Source organism: Ambystoma mexicanum, chromosome 1p (assembly GCF_040938575.1).
Source record: "Ambystoma mexicanum isolate Mex_15411 chromosome 1p, UKY_AmexF1_1, whole genome shotgun sequence".
Classification (NCBI taxonomy): domain Eukaryota; kingdom Metazoa; phylum Chordata; class Amphibia; order Caudata; family Ambystomatidae; genus Ambystoma; species Ambystoma mexicanum.
In genome coordinates, this window is record NC_090921.1 from 464943530 (window position 1) to 464956119 (window position 12590).

A 12590-nucleotide genomic window follows, 5' to 3' on the forward strand; every position below is an offset into this window, starting at 1 on the left:
CAGACTTCAGCTTCTGGTACAACAGAGGAAACACTAAGTGGAAAGGGGCTGTGAAAGTGGTGGGGAGGTTCGTGGAATAAGAATTTAGCACTGCCATCCTACAGAACTGTACTTGCAAGGAGAAAAGAAGAGGGGCAGGCAACCAGAAAATACCAAACCTTATAAAACCAAGACAGAATTAGCTGATCTTCCTTGGCCGGTCATTCTTTTGGCATCATGGTGCCCATTCATGTTGATAACGTTGGACCTTTGGTCCTATCTGACTGGAGTCCATGTTAACAGGAGCAACACGAGTATCTTCATGAGTATCGTATTGCTATTGTATTGTATTTTATTGTACTTGTTCTTTATATTTCACCTTTTACCATTATTATAGTCTCAATGCGCTTCTGGTGGTAATCCCCTCAAGTCCGAAGTCCAAATGATTGAGGCCACGGAGTAAGAGTACAATGCGCGAGTGCATTTGGCCAAATAGGGTTTTAGCCCGGCCGGCCTGGCTCCAGTAAAGAACACCCCATGAGGTCAGGATTGTGGATGGGTGGTGAGGAGAGGCGTCAGGAGATGGCGTGAGTGCTGGTGGCTCGCTATGTATTTAGTGTGCCCGAATTTGACATAGGTCTGCACTGCATGGTGATGTTAAAGGTGTTGAGGCATAGTCTGGTGTAAGTAGGCAGAGATTATGTGACCACCACGACCAAATTATGTCACAGTCTTTCCTGTATTCCGATGTGTGTGGGTAGTGTAAGGAAGGCATGGCATCAACAGTAAGACAGACACAAGTGACCACAGTTCAAGAGTGTTTATTGAACTTCAAAAGGGTATGATAAATGCCTATCTAATCCTAAATGTGCAGACGGAGCCAGCTATGACCATCAAATAATAATAACGCAGTCCTAGTGGTGTTGTGTCAAAATAAAAGGGCCTATACTAAAAACCTATTTCCAATCTTAACCTCTAAATACAAATAGTGTGGGTAGTGTCTATGACAATGAAAGAAGTGTTCAAAATTATATGTCAGGTGTTCAGGCCGTTGGCCTCCCTTTCCACGTTTTCAGCACAGGACAAGGCGTTTCACTTGAGCGTAGCACAGTTTCTGGCTTATGTAGCACAAGGTTACAGTTCAGTCATCAGCATCAGAGCCTTTGCAGCGTAAGTCTCTTTGCTTCTTAAAGTCTCTTCCCTCAAAGGGCCTGATGCAACCAAAAAAACAAGTTTTTTTCTCTTTAGATTTTCACAAGTATTCACATCGGGTGATTCACTATACACCCCGAATCTCCCTCAGCCGGGCTCAGTCTCAAAATGCTCGGAACTGGTCTCAGGAGTTGAGTCAGTGCTATGCTCCGAGCCACAACAGAAATCAATATCCCCTTCCTCCTCCTCCTTCTCACCTGAGGTAACGGTGTTGTCCGGACTTTGTCCTTCTTTCTTCTTCTTGCTCCTAGACCTTTGATCGAAGAGAAAGGGTCTCCCTCAGTCGGAAGCCACTCTGCTGCCTTTCTGTGATGGCAAGCAGGAGGGGCCCCCTTCCGACGAAGTCCAACACGAGGAAAAAAAGCCAGCCGGCAAACAAAGCCTCTTGAAGATGGCAGGTAAGGTCTTCGCTGTGGATTGGCGGTAAAGGACTATGGGCCTCATTCCGAGTATGGCGGTAAGGGATAGCGGCCACCGGTAACGAGATCGGTGGCGGTGATCCCTTACCGCCATACTCCGAGTTCCCTTTGCGCCCTCGCCCTTAACGCCTGCTTTGAGCAGGTGTTAAAGTTGAGGGCGCAAAGGGGCCTCCAAGCCAATAACGGTGACCGTAATGAACGGTCACCGTTATTTGCATTGGTGAATGGGGAATTACCGCCCCGCCAACCTTGGAATGGGGCGGTAATTCCGCCATCCACCAAGGCGCTGCCGGTCCGGGTACGGCGTCAACCAAGGCGTTAATAGCGCCATTGGTTAGCGCCGTACTCGGAATGAGGCCCTATAACTCCCAGAATGCAGCAGCAGCAGAAGATAGTATGGACCAAGAGAGAAGGCTGATCATGGAAACTTGCAAAATGTCCAGAGGAATGGCTAAACAAATGGGAAGACCCAAGGTGGGAGCCAAAAGAGGAATAGGCTCCGGACAGTAAGCAGCCGAAGTTCCCGCAAGCAGGTAACAAGGGCCGTGTGAACTGTAGACAACCGGGAGAAAAGAGAAGCCAGAGAAAAGGACGGAAAGCGGCGCCAGGGGGGCCGAAGGGAGAAAGACAAGGGGAACCACAGAAGGAACGGAAGGCAAGGAAAAACGGAAGGTAAGAGGAAAGCAACTAGCGTCAGACTCACGAAGAAAGCAGTGAGTTGCAACGCTGTGTCAGCCCGGAAAGGCGGGGCTTAAGAGCAGAAGTAAACAAAGAAAGACTAGACCCATACCCGCACCCGGAAGAAAGGGAAAGTGCTAACGGGAATTCACTTGTCTGTGTGGCCAAATGCGCCAGGTGAGGCGGCGCATGACACTCAGATACATCTAGCACAAAGTTGTGCACAGGCTTCCCTCTGCCAAGCTCGAGCCTGTCTTTCATATTTCACTTTATCACACAATGTCCATAGATTATTATTTTTCAGGTGACTCACGGTTTACCCCGGATGCCCCTCAGCCGGGCTCAGGTCCCTTCAACGCAATTAGTCTCCTTCAACTAGGCTCGGATCAATGACAATTTTACATCAACTATCGAAGACTTTCGAATGTGCACAGGGTTTGGCTTGACCCGTTGCAGGACCACTTCTATTTCACAATTCTCTTTGTTTTAACGTTTGCATCCTTTTGGTTGGATACCTAACAAAGACTTTTTGAATAAGCACCCACATGATGCTGGACTACTCTGTCTACGGTATTGTGTCTAAGCTTCAAAGTTCATTCACTCATCCGCTGTTTTAATAATCTTCTTTATACAATGTTGCTGCTTGCAACCTTGGTTTCCATACAGCCCCGTCTGGTATCACTCTCGCTAACTCACCGGCTCTGCTGACTTCACTGGTGCTGCTTTGTTGTAGGAGCCAAGGGCAGTACCACAGCGGGAAATGCTTCTCCCCGCTTAACTATCAATGCGGGAGAGCACCGGGTACCTCCAGCACCCAATGCACAATTCTTCAGCTTTAAGTCCAGGTCTTACGTTTCCTATTCTCGAAGGCTCATGGAAGATGCAGTCTTTCAGTGAGAAGGTCAAGGGCACTTCCCTCCTTGCAATCCTCTTCCGCCTTGTATTAAACTACCATCTTGGAACTGCTGCTTCCTCGTGTGCTTTGCCTCGCTCAGAGTGTGCTTTCGTGCTATGCCTTTTATCTATGTGGGGAAGGTTGATGGACGTTAGGTGTGTGTAATGCTCATTAATTGCCTGACTCTGCCTGACCATTTTATTGGGACATTTCAGGTATAGATACCACGTCTCGCCATCCGGTGTTCCACTCCCCGAAGACCCTCATCAAGGTGACACTCCTGCACTGGTTGTCCCCCAGGAACTGGATCCAAAAGCGATGGTGTCCTGTCCACCTGGATGACAGATCCCTGTGGACTAGCGGGTCAGACACCTTCTGGTTTCTCACAGTAGCCATGAATGCAGCTAGTGTCTAATGGAGTGCTGCGTTATACGTACCTTTGCAGCTTCAGTGGTGATTTAATTAATTGATTTTTAAGGCTACCTTGCACAATTAGGCTAAATGCGAGATATAGCTGATGAACAGCTATTACGGAATGCATAAAATTAGCTCCTCCATTTAGGCTTATTTAACCCCATAATGTTTGAGTGGGAAAAAAACGGGTAGTCTACAAGGGCTTTGTGCTGGCATTATGACCCTGGGATCATAAGGCAGCCAGTAGCAACATTTATTTATAGCATTCATATAGTGCAGACCTAGCTAGAAAGCAAACAGGCACTGTACACCAAGAGACAAGGATAGTGTAGGACAGGCGTGGTTTCAAAAGGTGTGGTGCCACCAAGGGCTCACACTGTGTTAAGGGGACCTGGACTCAATAATAACCTTAATGGCATGCCTCCCCTACTATGAGTGCAAGTGGATATAGTTGTGACCTGTATAACAATGACCTCAGTCCTTGAGTTTATGGGGGTGAGGGGATAAAGTCGGTCTGGCAAAAACAGCTATGGAGGTTTCTTAGTACATAGGGCCTAATGCTAACACCCAATACGATGGATAATAGAAGTGAAGACGTATGGATAAACAGAAATGTAACAGGGTGCCAAAATAAAATGTGTTAACCACGCTATAGTAAAATTATGGTGACTAAGAATGCACAGCTTGATGACGACTAGAGCTGAGAAGCATTTTATATACTCAGAACACACTAGAATTACCTGTCTGTGAAATGGCAGTTTCACTGCAAACAGAGCAACCTAATTACATTCATCCAAACAGCAGGTTCACCTAAAGAAAGACTTTGTTTATACGGCAGGCAGGGAAATATGAACACAGAAATACTCTGAATAAACACAGCGCCTGGGGCTGCAGCGTTACGATCAACCAACCCAGGGCCTTTCTGATCTCCATGCCACAAGGTAAATCCAGCCAACTATCGGAGTTTGCGTGTAAAGCTGTGCACAGGATTGTACTGAGGCACAATCATCTAAGAAACATATGGTTGCATTGCATACAGCAGAAATCTCGTGGGGTTGAAACACATTTTTGATTCAGTAAACAGTATTTCTCAAAGATACACTGCACCCATACTCTCCTGCCACCTCGCTGAACCACCAGGTTCTCAGAGACCCACACTACTGTGTGTAAACAGTGAACAAATGAAGGGCTCACTCAGGTGAAGACCAAGTATAGAACGCATTGTTTAAATGGGCTGGACAACACCATTTACAGTTCTGTTCGCACTTCCCAATGGGATAAAAAGGTACAACACGAGGAAGAAACAAGCTCCGAAATGACAGCCAGCCTGAAATGCCATAAAAAGGGAAAAAACACAAGAGTACTTTGAACACAATACTTCAATGGGGGACGAGAGGCGCACTAGCTCGTGGTAAACAAGTGTTGCGGAGACATGATAGGAGCGAGCCCTGTAAGGGCAGGACACGTGACAAGGGGGAGGGCTCGGGAGCAAGAGGAGGGGAAAAGGAAAGGGAAACCAGTTTTGTGGATGTGAAATAAAGGGAAGCTTGCACCGAGATGGTCTTCTTGTTATCTGTGGGGCCTTGGACAAGTACGCGCCAAAACAACTGGCGACGAGGTGCTCCCACGATGCCTCATCTGAGCGCAATCACAAAACTGCAGCCCAGACGCCCACGCACAGAGGAGGGGAAAACGTGGCATTGACCTGCGAGAGATAGTAAACAAAGAAAGCCACCACTCGCACAAGCAGCGTGCGAGTTAAGCATTGGGAATAAAGGCAACACCGCGGTCAGAGGCGGTCATCGGAAACAGTACGCTGGATGAGGGAAGCCGAAGGAGCCACTGGCTGATGTAGCGCTTCAGCAAAAATAACACAGGTGAGTGTGGGAGCAGTGGGAAGCCCGGCAGCATCGTTCAAGCATAAGCCCAGACCCACCAAGTGACGACAGCCAGGGAGAGGCACACATTGCAGTAACAGCGGCCTCAGAGGGGCACATGCAGCCGTGGGGAGGGCGGCTACAAAATAGGCGACCATGGAGAAAAGCATATTACTTTGACAACGGCCACGGAGGGGCACATGAAACCATAAAGAGGGCAGCAAAGAAACAGAACACAGAAAGGAGAAAGAGAGACGAGGAAGATCGCACATGGGGAGAGAAGCACACAAGTGCGCCCAACACATAGAAATATAAACAGCAAACAGTCAATTGATGAAGGCTTGGAGGACCGAAGCACCTGAAGAGAGAAAAGCGTCTGAAACCGGAAAAACGGCCAGAAGACACAAGAGAGGCCTCATGGTAGACAATCCTCAAATAGCTACAGATGGAGCATAAGGGGGAGAAGGGGCACCGACAGGTCTCCTAGCAGGTATGTCATTGAGGGCCACCTTTCTGAGAAGGCCCAGCCCATTCTCCCTACAGCCCCAACATGATCAAGCCCAGAGGCGGGAGGAATGGATGGACGAATTTGATCAATTCATAAGAGCCATAGGATATCAAAAGTCACCCAACCTGACAGACCTATTTACTAACCTTGCAGAAATAAAGAGCATCCTAATAACAATGCCACCCCAAGAAAAAGACATATACACACTAATGACAGCAGCTGTAAACAGGAAGCTGATTGTGTTACATAACCGGGACTACGAAAGATATTCCTTTAACCAATGTGCCCAGCTACCCCATGAAACCATCGGAGAATTAGTCCTCTGACTAGAGAAAAAAAGAACTCACTGCGATTTTGCAAACTTCTCCGACGATGAAGCAATCCGAATAATAGAAGGGTGCACATCCGCCATCTTTAGAAAGCACCTTCTGAAAAAACCATTGACGTTACAGGAAATATTGGACTTAGCCAGAGTGTACGAGAGGGTGGATGTACAAGCAGCCACCATAGAAAACCCCAGTAAAAGGGACATCAGAGCAGCAATGCAGAATATTCCGGCAATAAGTGCCCGGGCCTAGGAGCTTCGTTCAGACAAGGACAAATAAAATCCATACCAGAGAACCCAAGGAGACAATGCTACATATGTGGGTTTGAATACGCCCATAGAGGGCAATGCCCAGCACTAGGGAAAATATGCATGCGATGTGGCCATGAAAACCACTTTCAAGCAATGTGCAAGGAGAAAGCCCCAACACTCCCAGGCTACAATCCTGCCACACCGCCAGCGATGCCTAGGAGACAAGATCCAAAACAAGGATTCAATAACAGGGCATACCAGGAACATCCAGAGACCACCTCCAAGCAGGAACACAACTCCGTTCCAAAGCCAGAACAGGATGATTAGTGTAATCTAAAATCTCACACTGCAACCACCACCACAATCCCGAGACGAATCCGACCACTCACTAAACAACCCAGAACCCTATGCCTGCTACACTAAAGGCTGTAAAACCAGCTACAGAACAGACCCATATGCAAACACGGCAGCCAGATATGTGGCAGATCCATATGATAACCCACCCACAGGCCAGAAGGATGAGGCACACGGTCACAGAACCTATGTCTACCCGGCTCAATATCCCAAGGAATATGAAGTCTGATCAACGCTGAGACAGATGGCAGCTCGTCCCCGAAAGCTACCACCCAGATGGGAGGATTAAGCAACCACTTTATTGTGGACACGGGAGCGATTGTAAATATTATGAACGAAGCCCCCTATCAGCCGATAGAAGACACCTACCCGGTGGGCCCATCCCAGGTTCGCATATTTCAATGAGGTGCAGCAAGTCTGCTCCGGTCGACAGGACAGTTTGAATGCGACCTTCTCCACAGAGGACAAACAGTATCCACAACAATCCTTGTAATACCACAACCGGCCGATGTCTACTAAGCTACTGCACTGCACTGCACCGGCCACTGCTCTGATAGACATACATATGACCAATCAGAAATCGTCCAGGGACTCCTGACAGGATAGAAAGAACTTAACATGCTAACATGTCAAGGGGTGTCACACCAGATGATCAAAGCATCATTCCTGGCTCTATTTGAAGGAGTAGGAAGGCTCAAGGACTCGGTCGTCATCCTCTACATAAACACAAAAATCACACCAGTGCCACAGCACCCATGCTGCGCTGACTTCCACCTACAAGCACAAGTCACGTGAGAACTACAACTCCTGGTAGTCAATGACATTATAGAAAGGGTGAGTGGCTCGACACCCTGGGTGTCATGTTACTGTTGATAGTTGTCAGGAAGGAAAATGGCCAATTGCATCTCTGCATCGACATGCGCATCCCGAACACGGCCATAGAACGGAAAAAGACACCCTTGCCTAAACAGAGGATACGATGATCAGGTTAAACCAAGGCACCCGATTCTCCAAGCTGGACCTCAACCAGGGGTGCCAACAGCTGGTCATTCACCCCGACTCCAGGCCCATCAATACATTTGCAACAAACAAGGAACTCTTCCACTACAAACGTCTTAACTTTGGAATATTGTCAGTGGCGGGAATATTCCAGGAAACCATCCACCTGATAATATCACCAGTCCCTGGCACATTTAACTACAGTGACGATATCCTGCTGTTCGGCAAGTCCCAGGACCAACACGAAAAAGCGCTTCTTCAAGCATGTGAGATCTTAGATACTGCAGGCCTCACCATCAATGAGGCCAATTGTGAAATCAACAGGCCCAGTCTGAGGTTCTTGGGGGCACATCTTTTCAGACCAAGGTATCACCGCGGACCCAGAAAAGATAAGTGCAATCATCAACCTAGCTTCCCCGACGGAAATTACTGAACTCAGATTCTTCCTGGGCATGGCGGGATAATGCGCTCGTTACCCAACTATGCCACACTCACAGACCCCCTTAGAAGACTTCTGAAAAAGGAGACCCCCTTCAAATGGGACGAGACATGCCAAAGTGCCTTCCAGGCCTAAAGGGAGCAACAGCACCCACGCTGAGTTGGCTTCCACCTACAAGCACAAGTCGCGCGAGATCTACAACTCTTGGTAGACAATTACATTATCGAAAGGGTGAGTGGCCTGACACCATAGGTGTCACCGTTGGTAGTAATCCTGAAAGGTTGTATTGCCCTCCCCAGAGTGCACGGAAAAACATAAATCACCAATGCAATTATAGAGCCAATACGTTGAACGCAGAAAGATGCAATAACTCGCAACCACACACTCTTAGAAGATAATCAGCACTTATACGGCTATTTATTCAAAGTTTAGAAGCAACCAGTAAATAACTCACAAAAGGAATATAGACATAAATCACAGAAGAAGCAAAGAATTCAAAAGGAAATACATCACCGTGAGCGTAACTGGATTCCTCATCTCACCCAGAAGCGGCTGGAAGACCCCGGGAACAGCCAGGCCGAGAGCACTACAGCTCACAGGAATGCCGGACGTAAGCGTCCTCCTCCGGCTGAAGTCTCACCTGACCACCTCTGGGTTTCCGCATATATACACACTCCGAAAAGGGGTGGCAGTTCTCGAACCTTCTGGAAATGGCACTTGCGCAGTTGATGAGCAGCCGTCAGTTGCCAGCTGGGTCAATCGACAGCCACCCTCAAGGAGCAGAGTGCCTCCCTCCGCTTAAAAAAACGCTCGATGGAGAACAGTAACAAACCATAACAAAGTTAGCTTTCCCAGCAGAAATGTCCTTGACCGCATACCAGGTTTGGAAAGCATGTTTTCCTCAGCACCGTGAATCTAACACTCAGCAAAATGTGTGCAGCTTTTCACTGCGGCATGAAGTAAATATCCATCATGGCTCCGAGCGCTCCCAGAATGCACTGCGCACCAGCGCCATTTTAGTTCAAGCATAACAATTCCACCCTTGGATATTTACCTTCCATAGCCCGGTGGCAAAGGAGCCGGTCTCTGAAACCTACGAAACATTAAAACTAAATTTGGAATTCATTGAATACAACAACAACAAGCTATCATGATAGCTGATATAATGAAAATGCAAGCAAAAACGTAACGTAGTGTACCCCCAATATCAGGTATCCATGAAAATACCCAATCCCACCAATTCCCAGTACGATCTTGAGACACTTGAGAAATGAGATCCCTCAAACCTCGAATATGACTTTCAATGGATCGTGAATGGTCACTTAGATTAAAATAACACATACCTTCAAATGCGTTACACCCTAAATTATGCTTTAACAATAGATAATCAACAGCAGCTCTGTTCTGCAAAGTTGCTTTTCTAATAACTTGACTATCAAGGAGTAATTCTTCTAATGCCTGAGAAGTATGATTAAGGCTTTTGACTACTAAACATGCTAATTTCATCAAAGATTTATAACCCCCAGCAGCTAAACCCCAAACTCCTACTAATGAAAGGTAAATGCTAGAACCTCAGCTTCTGATAACAAGTGTACATGTGAATCACAATCAGGAGATAGACCCACAGATTCGAAAGTTGACCGTTTACCTCGAGTTATCGCTGGGTGTAAAGGAAACATCATTAGTCCTAATCGAGTTAAAGCACATGGACCTCCGGAAATGTTAGCTGGAATATAAGCATATGTGATGTTGCCACATGAAAGGAGCCATCCTGTTGGACGTTTCACATGATTGAAATGACTGGCAGCTATCACTGTATGATTACAAGACATAGTATTATTTACACTAGTGCATGTGCGTGGCACTCGCGAACACAGTCGCTGCTCAAACCTTGTATGATTGTGCTGTTTGGTTAAATCGATCTGTTGGAATTTGCCAATTTCTTGTGCATTGCATGTCATGAAATAACATACATCACCTTGGGTTATATTATAAGTAATAACACGTGTCAAATTTCTCCATTTGCGATCGGTTTCTTGGCAAAACCTACAGTACTCATAAACGGAAAAAGATTGCCTAATATCCGAATCTTGAACCAAAGAATTGTTGTGTGTGACGCCGAACATATGTTTTAAAACCGGAACAGGCGTCGGCACTGCTATTAAGCACGTAGTCAGTAAAGCTTCAGCATTGGAGACATCAGTAAGACAGAAGTGCGATATGTTGAGCACCTGCTGTGCCAGATATATCCACATATTCTCTGTCTGGGTGATCATAGGAGAATGTTTTCGCCGTCCTGAAAATGCTTCTCACATGACTGGCATCAAGGTTGTTTTCACTTGTTCCTGAGGTGTTTGCCGCATTTCAGGAATCCATGTCTTCGGTTTGGCTGGGTTTTCTGCATCGGCATGAGGCTGCTTTGGGACAACACTATTCATCACTATCAGTATCCCCTTGATCACTGGCACATATGTGACCTTTTTCGTTGGTAGCAGCAGGCTGTTTAACTCTCCCAAAAGGAGTCCATTTAGTACCACAATTACACCAGCCAGACACAGGATCTACAAGGCAAACCCAGAAAAGAGATATCAGTGTTGCACATCACTCTCTCAGGTTACATTTGTCTGCGGGCACATATTGCCATTTCTTTCTACCAGGCTCCATGACTAAAACTACTTGATCTTTGCCTGATGCAATGACATCTGCGGGCACTGGTGGGCCACTTGGCTTTTCCACCCACACCTTTGCACCCGGTACCATACTGTCTGAAGAGCCAAAACCGTGATCCCCACAGGTAGTTAACACTGTAGGAGGCTCCCCCTTCTTAATCATGGATAACTTAACAGGAATAATGATCAATTGGGCCACTCGATCACCCTTGTGGATCGATAACAATTAGTCCCCACTATTCATTAGGATGACTTTAATCTCGCCTTGATAATCAGCATCAATTACCCCTCCCAACACTTGAACTCCTTTCAATGCTAGGCCAGATCTAGGGGCAATCCATCCCTTATGCTCTGGGGGAATTTGTACTCCAATCTCTGTTTCAATTACAATCATCCCTCTCGGGTCTAATCTGATTTCTTCATGGGAATGCAAGTCTACCCCTGCTGACTCTGGAGTTGCTAGATAGGGAGCTAAATAACCCAGAGTAATTTCCCAGTACAATAGTGTTTCTCTGACTGAATTGGGTTGAACCTGTAAAGTAGGAGTCATTAGTCACATCAAAGGAGTTTCATGCTCATTCACAGGTCTATTGTTTAATACTTGCACCGCATCAAACACACAATCACGCCAGCCTGCCAAATTGCCATCTCCAGATTTGCGCAACTGCTCTTTCAATAACCCATTCATTTGTTCAATTAACCCTGAAGCAGCTGGGTAATATGGTACGTGATACAACCACTCAATGCTATTTTTCTGACAGTACTCCATAATTAATTTGCTTTTGAAATGTGACCCATTGTCACTTTGAATCTGCAAAGGAACTCCATAATGTAGTATAATCTGATCTAACAACCTGATGGTGTTCAGTTGTGTTGCACGTTTGCATGGCAAAACCATCAAATATCCTGAGTATGTATCCACAATAGTGCATGCATACTGACAACCTCTACTGATTGGTATGGGACCGATATAATCAATCTGCCAAATTTGACCTGGTAATTTTCCTCTTCGCAATGTACCTCGAACAATCTGAGGGATAGGTCTATGCAGTTGGTGTTGGCACACCGGACATTGCAAAATGATCGTTTTCACTACTTCTAAAGGAAGACGGATTCCTCGAGGTTGTGCCCACCTGATAGTAGCCTTTTCTCAAAGGTGCCCACATTTCTGATGAGCCCATTTGGCCAAACCCTCCAAATCGTCTTCCTGAGCCTCTGCATCCACAGATGAAATCTTGGTGTGTTCGTCTGCAAAAGAATTAAACCAACGTTCTAATGAGTCTGTGGCACAATGCGCGTCCACATGATATACAGTGACTTTGTGATAACATTTCTGCAATATCTTGCCACAGTTCTTTTCCCCACAACTCTTTTGAATTACTCTTCCACCCATTCTTTTGCCAGGTTGGCAACACACTGCCAATCCATTCGCCACTGACCATGAATCTGTGTACACATAACATTGACCAGGGGTCTCTTGTTTCAATGCTTGGTAAACTGCGTAAAGCTCTGCAAACTGACTGCTCTTCCCTTTCCCTGACTTTGTCAACATCTTTTTTGTCTTGGGATT